At 45.4% G+C, this 22,335-nt stretch overlaps 1 protein-coding gene across 4 annotated transcripts in view; it reads left to right on the forward strand.

The window, feature by feature from the left end:
- PLA2G4A (phospholipase A2 group IVA) overlaps window positions 1–22,335 on the forward strand; it is a 241,714-nt gene that overhangs the window by 146,999 nt on the left and 72,380 nt on the right. The gene's annotated exons all lie outside the window — the stretch shown is intronic.

Raw genomic sequence — 22,335 nt, forward strand, 5'->3', positions numbered from 1 at the left:
TGGTGAAGATCTTAGCCCCTCTGAGACGATCAAACAGCTCTAAAATAAGAGGTAACTGGTACTTGTTCTCTACTGTGATCTGATTCAGCCCCCTGTAATCGATACAGGGCTGTGGGGATCCATCTTTTTTCTTCACGAGCAAGAATTCTGTCCCTGCCGGCAAAGATGACTTCCGGATAAATCCTCTGGCCCGGTTCTCCTGGATATAATCAGACATGGACTGGGTCTTTGCTAGAGAAAGAGGATAGAATCATCCTCGAGGAGGAGATGTTCCTGGGAGCAGATCAGTCGGACAGTCATACGACCTGTGGGGAGGTAGTCTCTCTGCCTCTTTTTTTCCCGAAGACATTAGCGAAGGTCCAGTAAGAGGAAGGTAGACCCGGCAGGGCAGTTGGCTGGACTTGAGGTGGAACATGTAAAGCAGGGATGATACACCGGTCTGAGCAGGAGTTCCCCCAGAGCAGAACCTTGACCATCTTCCAATTTAAGACTGGTTCATGCATCCAGAGCCAGGGTAGACCTAAAAGCAAGGGGTGAGTCAAACCAGGCAACACATACAGACGGATTCTTTCTGAATGTGTTAGACCTACCCGAAGTTCCACTGGCAGTCTGGAACCGGACTGGCTCGTTCACGGGTTTGCCATCCATGGATATCACCTGCAACAGATCTGGAAGATGCAGGACTGGCATCTGGTAGCGGTCCACAATTGCCTGTTGAATGAGATTCCTGGCGGCTCAAGAGTCCAAGTGACAGAGTTCCAAAAATGTTATTTGCAGAGATGGAGAGAGATGTTCCTTACCTAGGGTAGCCTCTCCTACAGACCCTAGGCCTGGAGTTTCCCGACTTCTTTGGGCAGGAGCGGATCAGATGCTCAGGACTGCCACAGTAGAAATGGCTTCCCTTCCCTGTTTTTTGTTTTTTATAGCTTGTTTCCTCAAGTAGAGTATCTAATTTTGTCTCCTTAGAAATGCCTAATTTTTCAATTTTTACTTGACAGGAATGGGTTACAGTAATTTTCCCCCATATGATGTACATCACACACTGGGTATGGGTGTAATGGAGCTGGTTCAGGAGCTGAGCCCTTCTCCACAAACTGCCGGTGTTTGCTTTGTTATACAGCTGGCATCTAGTTCTGTAGCTGACTCCTATTGTTGTTGTTTACCTATTTAAATGCCACTATTAATTGGGGATAGTGGCATTCAAATTGATTTGATGTAGTTGATGCACACGCACATTGGCAGTCGCCCTCGCCCACAATCTCATGACTGGGGGCCAATAAGTTACCATAGCACCACAAGTCTGCTGTCTTGGTTCTTAAAGCCACTTGATTGGCTCCATAGGAGACAATCATTATTTCTCTAAACTACAATACAATGGTGTTGTAGTGTAAAGAGCAAATGATCATACGATGACCGTCTCAAGTCCCCTAAATGTACTAAAAAATGTTTTTTAAAAATATAAAATGTTTGAACTTCTCTGTTTTTAAAAATAAAGAACTAAAGCAAACCCATTTGGTACTGACACATCCCATGTAAGTCTGATCTATAAAAATAAAAAATGTTTGTGCAGGAAAGAAAAACATTGAAATCCCATGATCTGCTGTGCGAGTTATGACACCTTACACGAAAAAAATGAACTAATAAGTAATCACAACATTGTATGTACCCAAAAATTTGCAAGTCTATCGATTGGGGAAAATAAACTGTACTAATATCAGAAAATGGTGAACCAAAACTATTTTTTTTGTTTGTTTGTATGTATTCAATTTGGAAAAATTCAATAGTGTAACCAGCAAAGTACCCCCTTATCTCACCACTTCCTTTCTTGAAACAGTCCTTAAGAGAACCAGTTTTATTATATCAGTTGATTGTTTTCCTGGTTGCACTTGAGGATACCATCAAGGCGCTACCAAATTTCCAGATTAACTTGCTTTCATATCAAGTAACTGTGCTGCCGTTTCTCATTACATAAGTGGTTCTTGCCATGTCCTGGCTTATAACAGTTGAAGAATAAGGCTCAGCACTGTATGGAGCTGAGCACCATCACTGCCTCTGTAACATACAAACGATGGTCGCAAGCAATTTCTGAAGGCCGGTGATTCCATAAATGAGCTCTTGAGGAAACATAACAGGTATACCTGATGAAGCAGCTTGAGGGCATTTCAAGGGAGTGCAAAGCTGTCATCAGAGTAAGATCTCATTGAGAAATCTGTTTTTCACTTTGTGTTGTACAAATGTTTTTCGTGGCTAAAGCATGTATTAATTATAGTCTATGGAGCCCTTAACATGTCCTTGTCTTTTTGGAAACCGTGTATCCACAAAAGAATCACATATCTGTAATTTGCATCCATGACATTGATTACAAATACAAATCTATGGGTCTGTGAATATCATAATGGACACTGATGGGGCTATCTGGGTGTAGTCTATGTGCTGCCCATGAATAATATTGTACAGGGGAGGCTTTATAGCTTATTTTTGCATTTGATAAAATCGCTATTGAACCACTGATGGTGAAAAATGACACACTGGCCAATCACTGATTAAACCAATCCGAAATCCTGACAATGGAACTGTGATAGCACAAGAATTATCCAGAAATATTATTTCAGTAGGCCCAGGGACATGAGCTAGAGTTCATGTGAGAATGACTGTTGACCCCTTTTGTCATTAAATTAATGTTCAAAAGCTCCCATTTGACTCGGTGCACACGTTCTAGATTTTTCAAATTTTTTTCGCGTTTTTCGCTATAACAACGCGAAAAAAACGCATCCATTAAGCATCCTATTAATAGAATGCAGTCTGCAATTTTTGTGCATATGTTGTGTTTTTTCCGCGAAAAAAACGCATCTCGGAAAAAAATGCAGCATGTTCATTAATTTTGCGGATTTTTCGCGGATTTCCCGCTATTTAATGCATTGGGAAGCTCCGGAAAAAAAAAACGCAAAAAATCCGCACAAAAAACGCGAGAAAAAAACGCATTCGGATTTCCTGCGGAAAAAGTCCGGTTTTGTTCAGGAAATTTCTGCAAATAATCCTGACGTGTGCACATAGCCTAAAAGGAGAGCGAGCGTTCAGTGGGATGAGCCCTAGTCCATGTGGTCTCGAGCCAGCAGATGAGAGCCCTCACTGACCCCTCCCCCCACGACCACCACCATGTCTTCATACTTGGTGGCAGCAGTGGGATACAATTCAGCCCAGCGGTTTCAGGGGAGCTGCATGGAACTGGTGTTCTTAGACACCGACCAGGGCTCCACAACCAGGGAGGCATATAGACAGACCCAGCAGACCATAGGTGAGGCATACATGGAACGTTTCAGACTCCACCATGTCCAAACCCACCAGCTCGGCCTTGGGAAGCGGGCCTGAGGGGATATACAGCCGCAACAAGAAGCAGAAACTGCAGGAGTTGTGCCAGCTTGGACAGATTGAATACAGGGCCACTATTACTTAGTCAGATTTGATACAGGAATTGGGAGGTCTACTGGGATGCCGAGCACATCATGGAGGGTGATGAAAACTCAGATGAAGTAAACCCAGAGGAATTAAACTACTTGCAAATCCAGGACCCATTGGTAATCTGGAATCAAATACCCAGTCACCATCAGCCCAAATCCAGGAATTGTTGATTGTATTGGTACCTGGAGCCTCAAGTGAAGAGGGGGCTTGTGTTAATGAATCAGTTTTGGGAGTTCCAGTATCCCTACCACCAACGTCGGACCCTACCTCTATGATGGCCATCCACCAAATAAATCAACTTCACTACAGAGACATGCCAGTGTTTAATGAGTCCAACACAGAGGTTGATGAACATCTGCAAAGTTTTGAGACCCTAATGATGATGCACCAGGTGCCCTCAGCTGATTGGGCCAAATACTTGTGGACTAGTTTGGTTGGCCGGGCACAGGGTACTGTTCTGTCTCGCGGGCCTCAATTCTGTCTGGACTATTGGACCATTAAATACACCCTGTTGTCCCTTTTTACTATCACTCTCAAGATATTGCACCAAGTTCGGACATTGTCTCCCCAGGGGGTCTCATGTAGAATTTGGTAGTCAACTACAATGACACTGCAACCGCTGTCTTGATGGTCTGGCTGCCCACTCCACTGATGCCCTACGGGACGTGATTATGCTCTAGCAACTTATGGATAAAATGGCCCCAGAAATACGAGAGTGGGTAGCTAAACTGGAAGCCTGAAACCCCAGGACAAGCAGCCTGATTAGCCGATAAATTTATAGTCAGTCGACCCCACTGTAGAACCGGTTTGCCTGTCAATATCAGGAGACCCCTCAACCAAGGATTCAAGAAGCCACCAACCATTGGAGCAGGGCTATCCTGCTACCCAGCAGAAACCCCACCAGGACAATGGTTTACAAACAGAACCGATAATTTGCCCAACAAACTGTTACACGTGCGGGCACCTTGGACACATGGCCAAAGATTGTCTACAGGGCAGGGGCCCATGCCTGGAGCCCATCTGCCAGTCCATGCAGTCCATGTCTGCCAAGACGAGCCATCAGGGACTGAGGGGCACTACCCCTGGGAAACACCAGCAAAGGATGAAGTGATATACCTTGTTCATACTACATGTCAGATTGACCACCCTACACAGCCAACCTCCATAGCTACATCCAGCTGTTCAAGGTCAGTGATATCAAGGTCCAGGGAACTCGGAACACTGGGTCTTCCATCACCCTAGCCAGCCTAGATATTGTCCCATCAGAACACCATTTACCAGACCACCAAGTGGCCTTCTCCAGGGCTGGGGGTGTTGTGAACTCTGTTTTCGGGCTCCCTCTTGTGGTCACTGGTGGTATGGTGTGACTTTTGCTTTGGGCTCCCCCTGGTGGCTTTGTTTGTTATCCTGCTGGTCTCTGGCTATCAGCTGGTTCGTTATCCTCTGGGAGGTTCCTATATAGCTCTGTTTTACTTCCACTTGTGGCCGGCTGTCGATGTAATCAGTGCTACTCAGATTCCTTCTGACTACCTTGCTCCCAGTCCATCCAGGATAAGCTAAGTTTTGTTTGCTCATTTTTTGATCAGCAGTGTTTATCATGTTTTCTGTTCCAGCTTGCTAAAATGTAATTCCCTCGCTTGCTGGTTGCTCTAGTGGGCTGAGTTTCTCCCCACACACCGTTAGTTGGTGTGTGGGTTCTTGAAATCTCAGGATGGATATTTTGTAAGGGTTTTTTATTGATCGCATAGACCCCTGCTCTATTTTCTGCTTTCTAGTACTAGTGGGCCTCTTTTGCTGAATCTGATTTCATCCCTATGTATGTGCCTTCTTCTTACTTCACCGTTAATATTTGTTGGGGGCTTCTATATCTTTGGGGATTATTTCTCTGGAGGCAAGCGAGGTCTTTCTTTCTCTTTAGGGGTAGCTAGTTCCTCAGGCTGGCTCGAGACGTCTAAGAATTTTTTAGGCACGTTCACTGGCTACCTCTAGTTGTTTTGGATAGGTTCAGATTTGCGATCAGTCCAGTTACCATCTCCCTAGAGCTCGTCCTTAGTTTAATCACTTGCTGATCTATTTGTGATCCTCCGCCACTTGGGATCATAACATGGGGGTCAGTTCTTGGTGAATGGGCGCATTTACGTGGGCAATTTACCGGCCAATTTACGGAAGAAAGAGCTGGATGAGTTTTTCCAGCAGGATAAGGGGAGGATCCGTACCATCGAGCTGAAGAATCATGGGGAGGCGGTGCCACACCATTTGCCCTCATCAGCTTCCAGGATCCGCGGTATGGATGACACAATGTGTGTGCTTAAAGACATGCTAACTGATTGTTCCCGATAAGTGTAGAAGGATTATTGTAAGCCTATCATGTCTAGCTAATTAAGATGGGGAGGTATATGGCGACACAGCATTTAATCTCAATAATCCAGACATATTATTTCAGTAGCCCCAAAGACATGAGCTAGAGTTCATGTGAGAATGAATGTTGATTCTTATTGTCCTTGAATTAATGTTCAATGCTGCCATTTGTTGACTGGCTGCTGATTTAGCTATTGTATCTGTCCTAGTATTGCAGTTCTAGTATTGTTCTACTATCTTTTGGGGGAAAAAAGCACATGTTTGTTAATATATTGCTAACCCATCTGTGCTCTGCAAATATGAAGGAAAATCTATTCATGTTGTTTGAACACTCCAGCAGTGAGGGATGGTCTCCTGCCACCTTCCCCGAAGCCTGTGGAGGAATGCCAGAATTAAAATTGTGTTCTATAAAAAGGAGGATCTGCCTGTGTTTAGAGACACTCTACATAAGGCTAGGTTCACACTGCGTTAACAGCAGCCCGTTCAACACATACGTTAACGGGCTGCTGTTAACGCAAGTGCCGACTTGTCACATCGCTAGCGCAGATAGAGCATCTGCTAGCTCTATCTGCGCTAGCAGTGACAGACCCGGAAACGCTGCAGCCCACGTTCCAGGGTCCGTCACTCAATGACGGCACATGGCTAGCGCACGCCCATTGTGGGCGTGCACTAGCGATGCGTCCGACATAGAACTTAATGGCGGCGTTAACGGACTACGTTACACCACGTTATGCCGTGGTGTAACGTAGTCCGTCTAACGGACTGCCAAAACGAAATGTGAACCCAGCCTTAGAGTAGCCATGGCATCATGGCTCCAACTGTAGAAATATAGAGCTGCTTCATTGACCATCATTGAGCTGTCAAAGACGTTTAGATAATCCAGGTTGGGACAATCAAGTCACCTGTCCTTGTACATCAATGGACTGTCATTTTCCTAAGCTTGTCATTACCTCCTCTCTGTGTGCGTACCACAGGTGGGGTAGTCAGCTCTGGAAACTTTGAATTCACAGCTGCTCTTATCTCGTTGAGTCAGCGAAAGGGTGAGACTCTGTAATGTGCACCATCTTGGGTATTTACTGGGACTGTTCTATATGTTTATTGTGTGTTGGTGGTTCAATAAACTATTGCTACACTGTTTTACCCTCACCCTGTGTTGTCTGAATACTATTATGCCCACAGTAAAAGTAGGGCAGGCGTTCAGTCGCATAAGCCCTGGTCCATGCGGTCTTGAGCTAGTGGACGAGAGCACCCACTGAACCCCACCACCCACCCCCACGTGTCTTCACATGTCCTTTTTTATGAAAAAATAAGGCTATTTTTGAGGAATGTAAGGTTTAACTCCTTCACCCCTGGAGCTTTTTTCAGTTTTGCGTTTTTGTTTTTTGCTCCCCTTCTTCTCAGAGCCATAACTTTTTTATTTTTCCGTCAATATGGCTATGTTAGGGATTGATTTTTAGCGGGACGAGTTGTACTTTTGAACAACACCATTGGTTTTACCATGTTGTGTAGTTGAAAACGGGGGAAAAAAATCCAAGTGCGGTGAAATTGCAAAAAAAGTGCAATCCCACACTTGGTTTTTTTTTGCCTTTTTTACTAGGTTCACTAGATGCTTAAACTGACCTGCCATTATGATTCTCCAGATCATTACAAGTTCAGACACCAAACATGTCTAGGTTCTTTTTTATCTAAGTGGTGAAAAAAATTCCAAACTTTGTTAAAAAAAATTAAATAAATAAAATTGTGCCATTTTCCGATACAAATAGCATCTCCATTTTTTGTGATCTCCGATTAGGTGAGGGCTTATTTTTTGCTTGCCTAACTGATATTTTTAATGATACCATTTTGGTGCAGATACAAACTTTTGATCGCCCGTTATTGCATTTTAATCCAATGTCGCGGCGACCAAAATAATGTATCGTATATACTCGAGTATAAGTCGACCCAAGTATAAGCCGACCCCCCCCCTAATTTTGCTACAAAAACTGGGAAAACTTAATGACTCGAGTATAAGCCTAGGGTGGAAAATGCAGCAGCTAATGGTAAATTTCAAAAATAAAGATAGATACCAATAAAAGGAAAATTAATTGAGACATCAGTAGGTTAAGTGGTTTTTGAATTACCATTTTGAATCAGGAACCCCATATAATGCTCCATACAGTTCATGATGGCCCCATAAGATGCTGCATACAAAATACGCCCCATATAATGCTCCAAACCGTTTATGATTGACTCCATAAGATGCTCCATATTAAAATATGCCCCATATAATGCTGCACAAATGTTGATTATGACCTCATAAGATGCTCCATACAGACATTTGCCCCATATAATGCTCCACAAATGCTGATTATGGCCCCATAAGATGTTCCATAGACACATTTGCCCCGTATAATGCTCCACAAATGCGGATTATGGCCCCATAAGATGCTCCATAGAGATATTTATTTGCCCCATATAATGCTGCACAGGGCCCCATAAGATGCTCCATAGAGATATTTGCCCCATGTTCAGGCAGAGGGCGGCGCGCACTAATCGCGTCATCGCGCCCTCTGACCTGAGCGTCACTGCAGAGGACGGGGAAGACGCAGGGGCGCCGACGGTGGAATGGGGAGCAGGTGAATATTGCGCACTGCCCCCGTCATACTCACCTGCTCCTGGCGCTGTCCCTTCACGTCTGTTCCCGGCGCCGGCATGATTATGCGGCTCCACCCCTATGGGAGTGGAGTCGGGTCCGTATTCATTGCTGTGACCGCTCACTACAGGAAGAAGCTGCTGGTGCCGGGAAACCAGGGACACCGCGACAGGAGCAGGTGAGTATTATTACACAGCTGCCGCTCCCCATCCCCTGCCGACCCCTGGGTATTACTCGAGTATAGGCCGAGAGGGGCAATTGCAGCCTAAAAAAATGGGCTGAAATTCTCGGCTTATACTCGAGTATATACGGTAATTTTGGCATTTTTACTTTTTATTCTCCATAGGAGATTAGAAGTTGCCATAGCCCGATCGGCTCTGCTACATAGAGGTGATGGTCAGATCGCCTCTATGCAGTAGAATTGCTGACTTGCTATGAGCGCTGACCACTGGGTGGCTCTCGCAGCAATCCGGCACTGACAACCATAGAGGTCTGCTGACACACCGGTGACCCGCGATAACGTGACGCAGGTCACCAGTGTGCGTATTTCCGCCACGCTTGCCGGAAGCGCCATTTAAATGCTGCTGTCAGTTTGACAGTGGCATTTAACTAGTTAATAGCCATGGGTGGATCGTGGTTCCAGTCACGGCTATCTTGGGCACATGTCGGCTGTTTGTGGGCTCACCGCCGGAGCCCACATCAAAGGGATGGATACCGACATCGGCGTCCTATTACGCCCGATGCCGGTAAGGGGTTAAAGAGGTATTCCCATCTCCAAGATCCTATCCCAATATGTAATAGGTGCAATAATAATATTAGCAAATAACTTCAAGTAGAAATGTAGTGTAGTTTTTCTGATTTGCTATGTCTTTCCTCGTGTGCAGGCATTGCAGGACCTTAGGTATCCATAGTTAAGACCACTAGCAGCTAGTCGTCTGTCACTTCATCAATGGATGCAACCATGGATACATAAGGTCCTGCAATGCCTGTACACGAGGAGACATAGCGAATCGGAAAAACTATACTACATTTCTAATTGAAGGTATATGCTAAAATTATTATTAAACCTACTACATATTGGGATAGGATCTTCGAGACTGGAATACCCCTTTTAATGTTTTTCACACTGGCTTCTTTTCATATGCTCCTTTATGATTCTGCTGTCTTCAGACTTAATCTACAGTGTGCACATTCTAATAAAAACAGATTTCTCTCCAAATTGTGCCTGCATGAGTACCATCAGTAGCTTAGCTTAACTAACTGCCAAACTCCTGAACCTACAGCCAGGGCTTGTGCAAGTACCCTACCTGTTTGTGTAAGCAAACTCTGTTAGCACAAAATTACTGTTAAAACAAAATACAGGCGCTTGGTGCATCACAGTCCGGCCAAACATTTAAATCCACCTTCTTTCCCACCTGCTTGTTTTCCATCTTTTTCTTCCCTTTTCTTGCTTTGCAAAGTCAAAGCTGTCAGGCAAAGAGTGAGGGGGTGGTGTAGATTGTTGTCCTTCAATCAGGTGGGAAGGTGTATTTACGTGATTGGCCACACCTTAGTGCACCGAGCAGCAGGGCTTAGTTTGAACAGTCATTCTGTGCTAATAGGCCCTTAACACTCTCACTCAGTGTTTCCCAAACCTCGTCCTCACGTCCTCCAACACCTCATGTTTTCTGGATTTCCTTAGTATTGCACAGGTGAGAGAACCTGTGGCAATATCTGATGAATTAATAATAATAATTCAAACACGTGTAATACTAAAAAAATCCCAAAAACGTGTGGGTGCCATGTGTACTGGAGTTTGTAAAACACTGGCGTAGATGCTATTGCCAATAGTGACCATGGTATGCAGATGGATGCAATGAGGCAGATCCCTATCTCACAACCATGAGCACCTCTGCATCTGGGTCACCTTTGGCTCTGCCAGGTACAGTGCCCCGCTGGACCATGCTATAAGCGGGATCTTACACGTGTCCTATTAGTTTAGCACTGTTGAGTTTAGTAGACTGCAATAAATGAGCAGAGCAGTGGATTAAACTAGTGATACAGTGGGTATGGAAAAGTATTCAGACGCCTTTAAGTTTTTCACTCTTTGTTTAATTGCAGCCATTTGGTAAATTAAAAAAAGTGCATTTTTTTTCTCATTAATGTACACTCTGCATCCCATCTTGACTGAAAAAAAACAGAAATGTAGAAATGTTTGCAAATTTAGTAAAAAAGAAAAACTGAATTATCATATGGTCATAAGTATTCAGACCCTTTGCTCAGACACTCATATTTAAGTCACATGCTGTCCATTTCCTTGTGATCCTCCTTGGGATGGTTCTACTCTTTCATTGGAGTCCAGCTGTGTTTAATTAAACTGATAGGACTTGATTTGGAAAGGCACACGCCTATCTATATAAGACCTCACAGCTCACAGTGCATGTCAAACCAAGTGAGAATCATGAGGTCAAAGGCACTGGCCAAGGAACTCTGAGACAGAATTGTGGCAAGGCACGGATCTGGCCAAGGTTACAACAGAGTTTCTGCAGTACTCAAGCTTCCTAAGAGCACAGTGGCCTCCATAATCCTTAAATTGAAGAAGTTTGGGACCACCATAAGTCTTCCTAGACCTTTCCGTCCAGCCAAACTGAGCAATCGTGGGAGAAGAGCCTTGGTGAGAGAGGTAAAGAAGAACCCCAAGATCACTGTGGCTGATCTCCATAGATGCAGTAGGGAGATGGGAGAAAGTTCCACAAAGTCAACTATCGCTGCAGCCTTCCACCAGTCGGGCCTTTGTGGCTGAGTGGCCCGACGGAAGCCTCTCCTCAGTGCAAGACATATGAAAGCCCGCAAAGTTTGCTAAAAAAAACACATGAAGGACTCCCAGACTATGAGAAATAAGATTCTCTGGTCTGATGAGACATAGATAGACCTTTTTGGTGATAACTCTAAGCGGTGTGTGTGGAGAAAAACAGGCACTGCTCATCACCTGCCCAATACAATCCCAACAGTGAAACATGGTGGTGGCAGCATGATGCTATGGGGGGTGTTTTTCAGCTGCAGGGACAGGACGACTGGTTGCCACTGAAGGAAATATTAATGCAGACAAGTACAGAGATATTCTGGATGAAAACCTCTTCCAGAGGGCTCTGGACCTCAGACTTGGCTGAAGGTTCACCTTCCAACAAGTCAATGATCCTAAGCACACAGCTAAGATAACAAAGGAGTATCTTCAGAAGAACTCTGTGACCATTCTTGACTGGCCCAGCCAGAACTCTGACCTAAACCCAATTGAGCATCTCTGGAGAGACCTGAAACTGTCTGTCCACCAGCGTTCACCATCCAACCTGACGGAACTGGAGACGATCTGCAAGGAAGAATGGCAGAGAATCCCCAAATCCAGGTGTGAAAAACTTGTTGCATCATTCCCAAGAAAACTCATGGCTGTACTAGCTCAAAAGGGTGCTTCTTCTCAGTACTGAGCAAAAGGTCTGAATACTTATGATCATGTGAAATTTCAGTTTTTCTTTTTTAATAGATTTTCAAAAATTACTACATTTCTTTTTTTTCAGTTAAAATGGGGTGCAGAGTGTACATTAATGAGAAAAAATGAACCTTTTTGAATTTACCAAATGGCTGCAATGAAGCAAAGAGTTAAAAATTTTAAAGGGGTCTGAATATTTTCCGTACCCACTGTATATATGGCCTGAACAGCTGTGCACTTACCGTATATACTCACGTATAAGCCGAGATTTTCAGCCCATTTTTTTGGGCTGAAAGTCCCCCTCTCGGCTTATACTTGAGTCATACCCAGGGTTCGGCAGGGGAGGGGGAGCGGGGGCTGTCTAATTATACTCACCTGCTCCTGGCGCGGTCCCTGCAGGTCCCTGGCTCCCCGGCGCCCCAGCTTCTTCCTGTACTGAGCGGTCACATGGTACCGCTCATTACAGTAATGAATATGCAGCTCCACCTCCCATAGGGGTGGAGCCGCATATTCATTACTGTAATGAGCGGTAACGGTGACCGCTCAGTACAGGAAGGAGCTGGGGAACCAGGGACTGCACCGCGCCAGGAGCAGGTGAGTATACGAGGAGGGGAGCACTGCGCTGCGCGATATTCACCTGCTCCCCGTTCTGGGCGCCGCTCCGTCTCCAGCGTCTTCTACAGTGACGCTCAGGTCATAGGGCGCGATGACGGGGTTAGTGCGCGCCCTCTGCCTTAACGTCAGTGCAGAAGATGCTGAAGATGGAGCGGTGACCGGTACAAAGTCAGTTGAATATTTAAAGTGCCGTGGGCCTGAGCGATGATAGGTGAGTATGTGATTTTTTTTTTTTTACAGCAGCAACAGCAAATGGGGCAAGTGTCTGTATGGAGCATCTTATGGGGCCATAACGTTTGTGCAGCACTATATGGGGCAAGTGTCTGTATGGAGCATCTTATGGGGCCATAACGTTTGTGCAGCACTATATGGGGCAAGTGTCTGTATGGGGCATCTTATGGGGCCATAACATTTGTGCAGCACTATATGGGGCAAGTGTCTGTATGGAGCATCTTATGGGGCCATAACGTTTGTGCAGCACTATATGGGGCAAGTGTCTGTATGGGGCATCTTATGGGGCCATAACGTTTGTGCAGCACTATATGAGGCAAATATCTTTATGGAGCATCTTATGGGGCCATAATCAACATTTGTGCAGCACTATATGGAGCAAATATCTTTATGGAGCATCTTATGGGGCCATAGTCAAGGTTTGTGCAGCACTATATGGGGCAAATATCTTTATGGAACATCTTATGGGGCCATAATCAACATTTGTGCAGCATTATATTGGGCAAATGTGTCTATGGAGCATCTTATGGGGCCATTATTAACCTTTATGCAGGATTATATGGGGCATATTTTAATATGGAGCATCTTATGGGGCTATCATAAACTTTATGGAGCATTATATGGGGCTCCTGATTCAATATGGATATTCAAAAACACTTAACCTACTGATGTCTCAATTAATTTTACTTTTATTGGTATCTGTTTTTACTTTTGACATTTACCGGTAGCTGCTGCATTTCCCACCCTAGGCTTATACTCGAGTCATTAAGTTTTCCCAGGTTTTTGTGGCAAAATTAGGGGGGTCGGCTTATACTCGAGTATATACGGTAGCTTAATGGCATCTTCTTCCGACACTCTTCCACCCTCTTTTGGTCATTCATGGGTTCATCAGGGAATTCCTTCAATCAAGACAAGAAAAGGAGACCATAAGCCGTACTGCAATGAGGTTAACAGGTCACATGCCCAGGCAATATGCCTCCTCACAGCCCCTATATACAGTATGAGTCCACACACAGCCCCCTATATAGAGTATGAATACTCATATAGCCCCTAATATACAACTTAAAATTTTTTTTAAAAAGCGACAAAATAAAGTACTAAAAAATCTTTTTTTTTTGTCATTGAAAAAACATTTGTTGTATAAAGAAAAGTTTTATGTATAGAAAATATCTGTAAATGTCATCTCATCCTGCAACAATGACGTTTTCACACAGCTCTGTCAGCAAAAAAAAAAGCTAAACGCAGATGAGCGTTTTTTTGTCATCTGACAAAATTGGATAATTTATGCAGATCAGACCATGTGATCAGAGTCTCTCAGATGAAAAGATAGACTTTTTTTTCTCCATCCTCTACTTTTGTTTCAGTCTTTGGAAATCAGACTGCAGTTAGGGTACTGTCACACTCTGCAACTTTCCAACGATCACGACCAGCGATACGACCTGGCCGTGATCGTTGGAAAATCGTTGTGTGGTCGCTGGAGAGCTGTCACACAGACCGCTCTCCAGCGACCAACGATGCCGAAGGCCCCGGGTAACCAGGGTAAACATCGGGTTACTAAGCGCAGGGCCGCGCTTAGTAACCCGATGTTTACCCTGGTTACCATCGTAAAAGTAAAAAAAAAAACGAACATACTCACATTCCGGTGTCCGTCACGTCCCTAGCCGTCTGCTTCCCGCTCTGACTGAGTGCCGCCGTAAAGTGAAAGCAGATCACAGCGGTGACGTCACCGCTGTGCTCTGCTCTTACTTTCCAGCCGGCAGTCAGTCAGAGCGGGAAGCAGACTGCAAGGGACCTGACGGACACCGGAATGTGAGTATGTACTGTTTTTTTTTTTTTTTTACTTTTACGATGGTAACCAGGGTAAACATCGGGTTACTAAGCGCGGCCCTGCGCTTAGTAACCCGATGTTTACCCTGGTTACAAGCGAACGCATCGTTGGATCGGTGTCACACACACCGATCCAACGATGACAGCGGGAGATCCAGCGACGAAAGAAAGTTCCAAACGATCTGCTACGATGTACGATTCTCAGCAGGGTCCATGATCGCTGCTGCGTGTCAGACACAGCGATATCGTATGGATATCGCTGGAACGTCACGGATCGTAACGTCGTAGCGACAAAAGTGCCACTGTGAGACAGTACCCTTAGATGTCATCGAGTAAAGTCCTATTGTTGGCATGGCCGAGTGCGATCCGAATATCAGATCCGTACTATTGGATTAATAATGGATAGGTGTCATAATTGACGAATCTCCATTATTAACCTGGCTTAATGTCACCTTCCAATAGCAAGGTGACATTAACCCTTCATTACCCCATATCCCACCGCTACACGGGAGTGGGAAGAGAGTGGCCAAGTGCCAGAATAGGCGCATCTTCCAGATGTGCCTTTTCTGGGGTGGCTGGGGGCAGTTGTTTGTAGCCGGGGGGGCCAATAACCATGGACCCTCTCTAGGCTATTAATATCTGCCCTCAGTCACTGGCTTTACCGCTCTGGCGGAGAAAATTGCGCGGGAGCCCACGCCAATTTTTTCCGCGGTTTAACCCTTTATTTTACAAGCTACAGCGCCCAAATTTTGCACATACACACTACTAACATCAGTAGTGTGGAATATGCAAAAAAAAGGGATATGAGATGGTTTACTGTATGTAAACCATGTCTCATATCATGTCGGGTTTGGGAAGGAGAAATGAAAAGCCGGCAATTGAATTATATATATATATATATATATATATATATATATATATATATATATATATATATATATATATATATATATATATATAATATATATATGTGTGTGTGTGTGTGTCTCAATGACATATATATATATATATATATATATATATATATATATATATATATATATATATATATATACATACATACTGTATATATGTTTTAACGAACATTTGAGCACATAAATCCATTAGATGTCGGTTTTGCAAGCCTGCGAGAAAATCTCGCAGTACGGATACGATACGGATTACATACGGAGGATGCCATGCGCAAAATGCGCTGCCACACCCTGCCTACGGAGGACATATGGATCACTATTTTGGGAACATTTCTGCGTATTACGGCTGTAATAAACGGACCGTATTTACATACGCTGAGTGTGACGCCGGCCTTAGTAGGGCCTTTTAAAAAATGATCCTGACATAGAGTAGTCATATGGAAGATGTTCAACACAAAATAGTAAGTAAATGTTTGACATTTTTGCCTTTTTAGAATTGCCATTTTTTTTGTATATTTTCGTCAAATTTCAGATAGTCATAAATTCAAATCATATCAACATTTCATACTAACCCATAGTAAATAGTCAGGAAAAAATTGTTCTCAGAATGGTTGGGATATCTAGAATCATTCCAAAGTCTGTACCACATAAAATGACACGTCAGATGTCACGTTGATAAATTTGGTCAGAAAGGTGAAAATTGTGGGTTATTTTACCGCAGAATGTATGCTGTAAAAAAAAAAAATCATATGTTAGGAGTCGACTTTCCTCTGCTGCACAGGGGGAATCTCGATCCGTGTCTGCTGCGGTCCCCCATTCTCCATCGGCCGCAGTGGAGCCTGCTCAGCGGAGACGTCGGTCCCAGCGTCTCGCTGAGTCTGATTCTGTGCTAAGGCTAGGTTCACATTGCGTTAGGGCAATCCGTTTAGAGCTAGCGCTAGCGGATTGCGCTAACGCAATGTATTTTTAGGGGTCGCATTTGGGGTTCGCGTTAACGTCCCCGCTCTCGCAGATCCCCGATCTGCGAGAGCGGGGAACGGACCTCGGGCGCGCCGCGGACGCTGCAAGCAGCGTCCGAGGCGCGCTACAAAAGAACGGCACATCGCTAGCGCGAGCCGAAAAAGGCACGCGCTAGCGATGCGCTTCAGGCAAAAAGAACATTGCTGTCAATGGGTGCGCTAACGGACCCGTTGCACGGCGTTAATTGCGACATTTTCGCCGTGCAACGCTGTCCGTTAGCGATCACCCAAAAACGAAATGTGAACCTAGCCTAAGAGTTTTTGCTGCCTCTCCAGGCTCTGCTATTGTACCCTGCACTGATCTACGGCAAACAGGCTTTTCTGGGACTAAGTCCTGCTTTGCACACACTGAGCATGCCCAGGGTGAGATCTCTCAGTGGAGATCAAGGGTCACATGTTCAGCTACTGCAGCCAAATCTATTGGTCTTTCTAGGAAGGTCCTGTAGGTACGCAGGCTCTGTAGCAGTCTCTCATTGGTCCTCTTTAGGAAGGTCTTGTACGTGCTGCAGCTATTTTAAGGCTCGCATGGCCGCACGGCCATGCGCTAGTATCTTCTAAAGTTACATGCTTTGCGCCACTGTGGTCATATGCGTGAATGTGTTCAGGGACCCGGCTGAAATAAGCCCCTAGAATGCTGGCACCTCCGGCGAGGAGTGTTGTGTGCATGCATGACCACTGACTGCTCTCTTCTGGGTAGTTAGCCTGTGTCTCTGTGAGAGTTAACAGGGCACAGAGCTTTGCTTTCTCGGCCACTCTGTGAAGCTAACAGAGCTGGTTAATACCGCCATATTGTGCCGCCATTCACTTAGCGGCAGGATATTTCCTGCACGGAGGATCCCGGGTTGCGAACGCACCAATCACATCAATAAATATATTCGGTGCGTTCCGCAAACCCTAACAGTATACTAGCGCCAGGATCTGGCTAAGTAATGGCGGACGAACAGCGATTGCAGGGGTACATCCAGCTGCTGGAGGGCCGGTTGGCGTCTCTCGAGCGTGCAACCTCGGCGGTGGATGTTACCGCAATTGCTGTTCAGGCTGCTAGTGTGGCTGCAGCAGCTTTACCCACTGCCATCTCTGTTCCGACCTTATCCCGCCTTCCGTTGCCTGAAAAAATTCTCTGGGGACAGAAAGTTCTGTAGGGGATTCGTGAGCCAGTGCGGTATACATCTCGAGCTCCTGGCTGCACGTTTTCCCACAGAGCGGGCAAAGGTGGGATTTGTAATTTCTCTCCTGTCGGACAGAGCTTTGGAGTGGGCTACGCCGCTGTGGGAGCGCAACGATCATGTGGTGCAGAGTGTTCCACGGTTTCTGGGCACTCTGAAGCAGGTCTTCGTAGAACCTCAAGTCACCCATGATACGGCGCTCCAACTGCTGGCATTGACTCAGGGTTCGACCATGGTCAGCCAATTTGCCATTCTCTTCCGGACTTTAGCGTCTGAGTTGGAGTGGTCAGATAAAACCCTCATTCCAGTATTTTGGAGGGGGCTGGCTGACCATGTGAAGGACGCTTTGGCCTCTAGGGAGATTCCTGCTACACTGGAGGAGCTCATATCTATTTCAACTCGCATAGACCTTCGTTTTCACGAGCGAAGGTTGGAGCGAGCCCAGTGTAAGCAGAGGTTTTGGCTGGCTCCCACCTTCGCCAGACCTTTGGAATCTCTGGTCCAGGCGCCCGAGTCACATGAGGCCATAGAGGGGTCGCGAGCGGGGTCTAAGTCCCAGGCCGCTCGTGCCCTTAAGGTCTGTCATGTTTGCCGGCAGTCCTGACATCTTGCCTCCAAGTGTCCGCAGCGGTCGAGGAAACGTCAGGGTCTATTGGCAGTTGGAGGAGGTACATTACACACGGCGACGTTTACCTCAAAATTGTCCTTCAAGGGGACAATTACCATAGGCCCATCCACTCTTATGGTAGAGCTTTGCGTGGACTCTGGGGCGGAGGGTAATTTTATGTCATCCGCTTTCGCTGAGCGACACGCAATACCCCTGGTGATACTCGCCAAGCCAATAACCATTCGAGTGGTAAATGGGTCGACACTACCTTCACAGATTACACACCAAACCATCCCTTTCACTCTTTCTGTATCTCCATCACATCAGGAGATTATTTCTCTTTTGGTCCTTCCTGAGGGAGTTGATGAGGTCCTGTTGGGGATACCCTGGCTTCGTTTTCATTCTCCTCACTCATATAGAGTGGTCCTCAGGGAATATTTTGGGATGGAGTAAATCCTGTGAGGGTAGATGTCAGAGGGAGTGCTGTTGTGAAATTGGATTTTGGGCTCCCCCGGTGGCCACTGGTGGAATTGAACTGGTGTGCATCATCCTCTCTGTTCACCTGTTTCCATCAGGATGTGGGAGTCGCTATTTAGCCTTGCTCCTCTGTCACTTCCATGCCGGTCAACATTGTAATCAGAAGCCTTTCTGTGCATGTTCCTGCTGCTAGACAACTCCCAGCTAAGTTGGACTTAGTCCTTGTTTGTTTTTGCATTTTGTTCCAGTTCACAGCTGTAGTTTTGTTTCTGTGTCTGGAAAGCTCTTGTGATCTGAAATTGCCACTCTGATGTTATGAGTTAATACTAGAGTCTTAAAGTAATTTCAGGATGGTATTTTGATAGGGTTTTCAGCTGACCATGAAAGTGCCCTTTCTGTCTTCCTGCTATCTAGTAAGCGGACCTCAATTTTGCTAAACCTATTTTCATACTACGTTTGTCATTTCATCTAAAATCACCGCCAATATTTGTGGGGGCCTCTGTCTGCCTTTCGGGGAAATTTCTCTAGAGGTGAGCCAGGACTATATTTTCCTCTGCCAGGATTAGTTAGTCCTCCGGCCGGCGCTGGGCGTCTAGGGATAAAACGCAGGCTACGCTACCCGGCTACTGTTAGTTGTGCGGCAGGTTTAGTTCATGGTCAGTTTAGTTTCCATCCTTCCAAGAGCTAGTTCGTATGTTTGCTGGGCTATGTTCTCTTGCCATTGAGAACCATAACAGTTTGACCGGCCGCAAAGGGTTAAATTAATTGACAGAGAAAGGAGAGAAAAGAGAAGTCTGCTGAAGATTTTTTTTTTTTTTTTTTCCTCAGTTCTGAGTGTGCTTGTAATTGAATCTCTTGCAAGTCTGCCTATATTGCAGCCTTTCTCTCTCTCTCTCCTTCTAATCCTGGAATGGCTCTGTGTTCACCTGTTTAAAATGGATATTCAGAGTTTAGCTGCAGGTTTGAATAATCTCACCACGAAAGTTCAAAACTTACAAGATTTTGTTGTTCATGTTCCTATATCTGAACCTAGAATTCCTTTGCCTGAATTTTTCTCGGGGAATAGATCTTGCTTTCAAAATTTCAAAAATAATTGCAAGTTGTTTTTGTCCCTGAAATCTCGCTCTGCTGGAGATCCTGCTCAGCAGGTCAGGATTGTGATTTCTTTGCTCCGGGGCGACCCTCAGGATTGGGCTTTTGCATTGGCTCCAGGGGATCCTGCGTTGCTCAATGTGGATGCGTTTTTTCTGGCCTTGGGGTTGCTTTATGAGGAACCTCAGTTAGAACTTCAGGCGGAAAAGGCCTTGATGTCCCTATCTCAGGGGCAAGACGAAGCTGAAATATACTGCCAGAAATTCCGTAAATGGGCTGTGCTTACTCAGTGGAATGAGTGCGCCCTGGCGGCGAATTTCAGAGAGGGTCTCTCTGATGCCATTAAGGATGTTATGGTGGGGTTCCCTGTGCCTGCGGGTCTGAATGAGTCCATGACAATGGCTATCCAGATCGATAGGCGTCTGCGGGAGCGCAAACCTGTGCACCATTTGGCGGTGTCTACTGAGAAGACGCCAGAGAATATGCAATGTGATAGAATTCTGTCCAGAAGTGAACGGCAGAATTTTAGACGAAAAAATGGGTTGTGCTTCTATTGCGGTGATTCAACTCATGTTATATCAGCATGCTCTAAGCGTACTAAGAAGCTTGATAAGTCTGTTTCAATTGGCACTTTACAGTCTAATTTTATTCTATCTGTGACCCTGATTTGTTCTTTATCATCTATTACCGCGGATGCCTATGTCGACTCTGGCGCCGCTTTGAGTCTTATGGATTGGTCCTTTGCCAAACGCTGTGGGTATGATTTGGAGCCTCTTGAAACTCCTATACCCCTGAAGGGGATTGACTCCACCCCATTGGCTAGCAATAAACCACAATACTGGACACAAGTAACTATGCGGATTAATCCGGATCACCAGGAGATTATTCGCTTTCTTGTGCTGTATAACCTACATGATGTGTTGGTGCTTGGATTGCCATGGCTGCAATCTCATAACCCAGTCCTTGACTGGAAAGCTATGTCTGTGTTAAGCTGGAGATGTAAGGGGACGCATGGGGACGTACCTGTGGTTTCCATTTCATCATCTATTCCCTCTGAGATTCCTGAATTCTTGACTGAATATCGTGACGTTTTTGAAGAACCTAAGCTTGGTTCATTACCTCCGCACCGGGAGTGCGATTGTGCCATAGATTTGATTCCGGGTAGTAAATACCCTAAGGGTCGTTTATTTAATCTGTCTGTGCCTGAACATGCTGCTATGCGAGAATATATAAAGGAGTCCTTGGAAAAGGGACATATTCGTCCTTCGTCATCTCCCTTAGGAGCCGGTTTTTTCTTTGTGGCTAAGAAAGATGGCTCTTTGAGGCCGTGCATTGATTATCGGCTTTTGAATAAAATCACGGTTAAATATCAATATCCGTTGCCACTGCTGACTGATTTGTTTGCTCGCATAAAGGGGGCCAAGTGGTTCTCTAAGATAGATCTTCGTGGGGCGTATAATTTGGTGCGAATTAAGCAGGGGGATGAGTGGAAAACCGCATTTAATACGCCCGAGGGCCACTTTGAGTATTTGGTGATGCCTTTTGGTCTTTCAAATGCCCCTTCAGTCTTTCAGTCCTTTATGCATGACATTTTCCGTGATTATTTGGATAAATTTATGATTGTGTATCTGGATGATATTTTGATTTTTTCGGATGACTGGGACTCTCATGTCCAGCAGGTCAGGAGGGTTTTTCAGGTTTTGCGGTCTAATTCCTTGTGTGTGAAGGGTTCTAAGTGCGTTTTTGGGGTTCAAAAGATTTCCTTTTTGGGATATATTTTTTCCCCCTCTTCCATCGAGATGGATCCTGTCAAGGTTCAGGCTATTTGTGATTGGACGCAACCCTCTTCTCTTAAGAGTCTTCAGAAATTTTTGGGCTTTGCTAACTTTTATCGTCGATTTATTGCTGGTTTTTCTGATGTTGTTAAACCATTGACTGATTTGACTAAGAAGGGTGCTGATGTTGCTGATTGGTCCCCTGCTGCTGTGGAGGCCTTTCGGGAGCTTAAGCGCCGCTTTTCTTCCGCCCCTGTGTTGCGTCAGCCTGATGTTGCTCTTCCTTTTCAGGTTGAGGTCGACGCTTCTGAAATCGGAGCTGGGGCGGTTTTGTCGCAGAGAAGTTCCGATTGCTCCGTGATGAGACCTTGTGCCTTTTTCTCGCGTAAATTTTCGCCCGCCGAGCGGAATTATGATGTTGGGAATCGGGAGCTTTTGGCCATGAAGTGGGCTTTTGAGGAGTGGCGTCATTGGCTTGAGGGGGCTAGACATCAGGTGGTGGTATTGACTGACCACAAAAATCTAATTTATCTTGAGTCCGCCAGACGCCTGAATCCTAGACAGGCGCGCTGGTCGTTGTTTTTCTCTCGGTTTAATTTTGTGGTGTCCTACCTGCCGGGTTCTAAGAATGTTAAGGCGGATGCCCTTTCTAGGAGTTTTGAGCCTGACTCCCCTGGTAATTCTGAACCTACAGGTATCCTTA

Source organism: Ranitomeya variabilis, chromosome 8 (genome assembly GCF_051348905.1).
Source record: "Ranitomeya variabilis isolate aRanVar5 chromosome 8, aRanVar5.hap1, whole genome shotgun sequence".
Lineage (NCBI taxonomy): Eukaryota > Metazoa > Chordata > Amphibia > Anura > Dendrobatidae > Ranitomeya > Ranitomeya variabilis.